The sequence below is a fragment of the Nannospalax galili genome, unplaced genomic scaffold (assembly GCF_000622305.1).
Source record: "Nannospalax galili isolate Female #2095 unplaced genomic scaffold, S.galili_v1.0 scaffold336, whole genome shotgun sequence".
Lineage (NCBI taxonomy): Eukaryota > Metazoa > Chordata > Mammalia > Rodentia > Spalacidae > Nannospalax > Nannospalax galili.
The window spans coordinates 1,304,552-1,309,373 of NW_008343385.1; the positions used below are offsets into that span (position 1 = coordinate 1,304,552).

The 4,822-nt window shown below is 41.1% G+C and overlaps 1 non-coding gene across 1 annotated transcript; it reads left to right on the plus strand.

Moving 5' to 3' along the window:
• Positions 1-3,830: 3,830 nt before the first annotated feature.
• On the plus strand, positions 3,831-3,993 carry LOC115071437. The gene has a single exon (XR_003850525.1). It is a non-coding gene; the product is annotated as a U1 spliceosomal RNA (small nuclear RNA).
• The last annotated feature ends 829 nt before the right edge of the window (positions 3,994-4,822 follow it).

The window sequence follows — 4,822 nt, forward strand, 5'->3', positions numbered from 1 at the left end:
TGGGTCTTGCAATTTAGTGAACAAAGCAATTTAAGATGGCTCAGTGGTTAAGAGCACTGGCTGCTCTTGCAAAGGATGGGGGTTCAGTTCCCAGCACCCACAGAGCAGCTAACTACCATTTGTAACTCCAGTTCCAAGGATCCAACACCTTCTTCTGGCCCCGTGGGTACTGCACATATGTGATATACTTACAAGTAGGAAGACAGGGGCTGGAGAGATGGCTCAGTGGTTAAGAGCACTGACTACTCTTGCAGAGGACCCGGGTTCGATGCCCAGCACCCACATGATGGCTATGAACTGTCCTTAACTCCAGTTCCAGGGGAATCCGATGCCCTCTTCTGACCTCCACGGCTTTGCATGACACGGGTGCACTCACACACTCAGGCAATACACTCATACACCTAAAATTAAAGTAATAAATAAAATATTAAAAAAAGAAAAAACACTCATATACATAAAATTAAAAAAAATAAGTTTAAAAAAATCAAGTGTTTCCCATTGAGGGACGCATAAAACGATTATCTTCAGTTAGATTTTCCCATTTTTCTCAAGTACTTGCAAGTTAAATTTAAATTAACACAATCATCAAGCATAAAACCAGCTGGAGAACCAAATGGCAGTTTTTTGCCAAACATCAACTTCATTGAGTTAGATATTGAAAGAGTGGTAGGAGAAAAAGACCAAATGTTAAACAAGTTAACAAACTGGTCTGAAAGCAACCAAAAACAAAAACAAATTGGTCAGAAACCAAAATGTGTTAAAAACAAACAAACAAAATGTATACCTTAAAACAACCCAAAATACTTCAAAAGCAAAGCAAAAAGGGTATTCAAACAACTAGAATCCTAATAAGCAGCTCACAATAAACCAGTGAGTCATCAACCAAACCAATGGACATCTGGATCCCAGAAAGAACGTACCATCCGCCTGTGAATACACTTGTCAGTTGGGCACTAGGGGTTGGTGCTGGTACCTGGTGCCAATCCAAGTAACTCCTCCAGTAAAAGTGAATAAGCCTTGGGACTCCACAGTCAGAGGCCAAAAGTTAACACAAAAATACAGCTCTTACCTCAAAGATAGTAAGAGATGATTTATTTTGAAGCCGATAGGCGTAACCATGCTCGGGAAACAGAGTGAGGTGGCCCTGAATAGCACATTCCAATGTGATAGCAATTTCATGAAGTTTTTATAGTAACAGAACAAGAAAGCTATAAATCAAGGCATTTAAAAAAATACATTGATGGAAAGATTAAGATTACAGCAAAGCAGGGAAATCTCTATTATAGGCCTTAGATGTTATCTGATGATATTGTTAGCTTTTGAGTTGATGAAAACTAGGATATCACATGATAGAAAACTGTTAGGTCAAACACAGGGCCACGCAAGAAATGGCTATTGAGAGAACTAAAGATAGTCCAATATAATTTGACTTCCATTCTGTAACATTCCAGTTCCCCACAACTGCTGACGTTTGAGTCAATCAATCAGACCTGTAGAATATTTAATAAACCTGCAACTTTTTTTTTTAAATGAGAACTTCAGTTTCTGCTATAAACCAAGAATTCTGTATCTGGCAAATATGAAGAAAGTAAGAAATTGTCAAAAAAACAAGAGAAAAAGGATTTTGAGAGTAGGTCTGTTCCACAGTAAATGCCAAAAAGGAGTTGGCTGCAGTGGCATAGCCTATAATCTCAGCACTTGGGAGGCTGAGGCAGGAGGATCATGAGTCAAGGCTAACTGGACTACATAGCAAGACTCTGTGTGAGGTCCAAGCTTTGTAGCCGTGAAAGGAGGAGGGTCATGGAAGGCCAGGAGACCCCAGAATAGATTCAACCGTGTTCCAAAAATGGTCTTGATTCTTGCCCAAAGTTGGCTCTTTTGTGCCCTCACCCCCACCTCCTGTGGGAGGACCCTCCTCTGGGAGGAATTTCAAATTTCCTGCCCTTGTTCTACCCATTCAGCTCCTGCTTTCATATGAATGAACAAACCAACAACATGCATCCTACCATGTCCAATCCAAAAGAGGAAAGGGGGTCCAGCCCTGTCATACCTCCTACCCTATAGAATATAAAAGTCTAAGGCCGGGGGTTATGGTAGATGGTGCTCTAGCTCTGGGAGTCTGTCTCTTTGCTGTGTGGATGTTGCTTGTGCTTTAATAAACCTTGGCTGTGTGCTGTGACTGCAAGCCTCTCTTCTTGTCATTCTTTACCTGGTGAAGAAAAGGACCCAAGAACAGACTTAGCTTCTCTAAGCAGGCAACTTGGGCAGTCACCCAGGCACATGCTGGCACACACAGGCCGCACAGAAGCTGGCTGGCAAAGGTGGAAGCCTAAGACATTTGCTTCTGACCTCAATACCACTTTTATACAAAAATCACACAAAAGTGGAATTTTGCCAGGAATAGTTACATAACAAATGACATCACTGTTTGATTTTGGGTTCCTTGGACATCTGGTGTCACCACCATTAAGCTGACTCATGGTCCCCTGGATGTCCAGTGCGAGCCATGTTTTAGCTGATCCATATCCATATCAGCGCCATGTTGTCTAAACATAAACTGGCCCTTATGGCTTTCTGTTCCTTTTACCCTATCTTAAGAAAACAGCAGGCTGAGAAGTATATTGTTCAGTAGTAGAGCACTTGCCTAATATGCATGAAGACCTGAGTTTGATCCTTAGCACTATACACAGGCAAACAAACAAACTAGAAACGCCTAAGGGAATCTTTCAGGCTGGAATGAAAGAACTCAAAGAAGGCGGAGTAGAGGGGAACAGCACCTTTCTCCTGTCCTACAAATTTGAAAGAAAGCATCAGATCCGTGACTCCAACAAGAGACAAGAAGCACAGAATGTTAGGTAGCTAGTAACACACAGATGGGCTTGGAGGTCACTGAGGACGGATAGTCCTACTCCACAGTGAGTTTGGACCCTATACCTTCTATTTCCCTGGTAACACAGTCATTTTAAAGATGGAAAACATATTACAGTTGCCCCTCCTTTGAAAGTGAACTACCACATAAAAAGAGGAAAGAACCATTACAATCGTCCTTCCTCAATATTTAAAAAATACTGTTTGAGAAGGAGGAGGTAGCTGAGCTTTGTTGAGGTTTATTAAGGAAACCTACTTCCTGGGAAACCATGACTATTTTAGACATTAAGAAAAATTCTGGGATTTTTTTTCATGTGTTTGTGTGTGGTGTGTATATGTGTGCATGGACATGTCTATAGAGGTGAGAGGTTGATGTTAAATGTCTTCCTTGATCCTTCTTCACCTTATCTATTGAAGCACAGTCTCTCACTGAACCCAGATCTCACCAGCTTGATCCAGGGAACCCATCTCTGTTTCCTGACTGGGATTACAGGCAGGCTTCCATGTCCAGTTGGTATTTACAGGAGTTCAGGGGCTCCAAATTCAGGTATAGCAAATACTTTACCCATGAGTTATCTCCCAAGTCCTAAAATTCTTTCTAATGTACTCTGTTACATGATTTTTTAAAAATCAAAATAGACTTGAGTTCTGATTCTAGCCCTAGGTGGAGGCAAGATGTTCCAAACTGCCAGGGAAAGATTGTAAGATACTATTGGCCCCTCCCTTAAAAGTTAATAAAAATTGGGGGCTGGAGAGATGGTTCAGTGGTTACGAGCACTGACTGTTCTTGCAGAAGACCTGGGTTCAAATCCCAGCACCCACATGGAAGCTAACAACTATCCATAACTCCAGTTCCAGGGGATTTGATGCCTTCTTCTGACCTCTGTGGGAGGACAGAAGGTGCACTTACATACATGCCGGCAATACACTCATACACATAAAACAAAAATAATAAATAATAAATACTTACCTGGCAGGGGAGACACCATGATCAGGAAGGTGGTTTTCCCAGGGCGAGGCTCATCCATTGCACTTAGGATGTGCTGACCCCTGTGATTTCCCCAAATGCGGAAACTCGACTGCATAGTTTGTGGTAGTGGGGGACTGCATTCGTGCGCTCTCCTATTAAAAAAATAAATAAATTTTTTTTAATTTAATAATAATTGACCTGTGGGAATTTCTGAGTCTGTGTCACTTTACTTAGTATAACAGTCTCTAGTTCCATCCCTTTACCTGCAAATTTCATATTTTTTCTTTTCTGAGTAGAATTCCATTGTATAAATGTACCACATTTTCATTATCTGTTCATCAGCTGAGGCACATTTAGGTTATAATTTCTTATCTATTGTGAAAAGAGCAGCAACAAACATGATTGAGCAAGAATCTCTGTAGTAAGATTAGTCCTTTGAGTGTATGCCAAGGAGTGGTATAACCAGATCATATGGTAGATTTGTGTTGGGAAGGGGAAAGACAGTGTTTTTCAGGGCTGGGACCTAGTGGACCTAGTGAATGGATCCACACTGAAGGACATTTGGGGACACAGCTCCTACTCTATAGGATGTATATGTGAGCTTATTAAATTGGGCAGGGGGCAGTGGAGGGAAGGTGGGGAGAGGAGAGTGGATCTAAATGCCATCAAACTATATAGTATGAAAAATCTCGAAAATTAATTTAAAAAAAGCAATAAAAAGGGCCAGTTTATCATTTGGTCAGGAAAATATCCCTCGAAAGGTATAGCTTCAAGAAACATGATAAATCTGAAGACATGTTAAGATCAGAGGACTAGCTATCCCCTCAATGAAATGGATACTTATATACCTCATAGGCTCACCCTTGATGCTGTTGCTTATAGGTACTCACTGCTAAAGCTGCTCAACTCAGAAAGTGTGAATATTTCATTTTCTTCTTCTATCTTCTTTTTCAGATACTGGCCCAAGCTCTAAGGCTGCTTTCC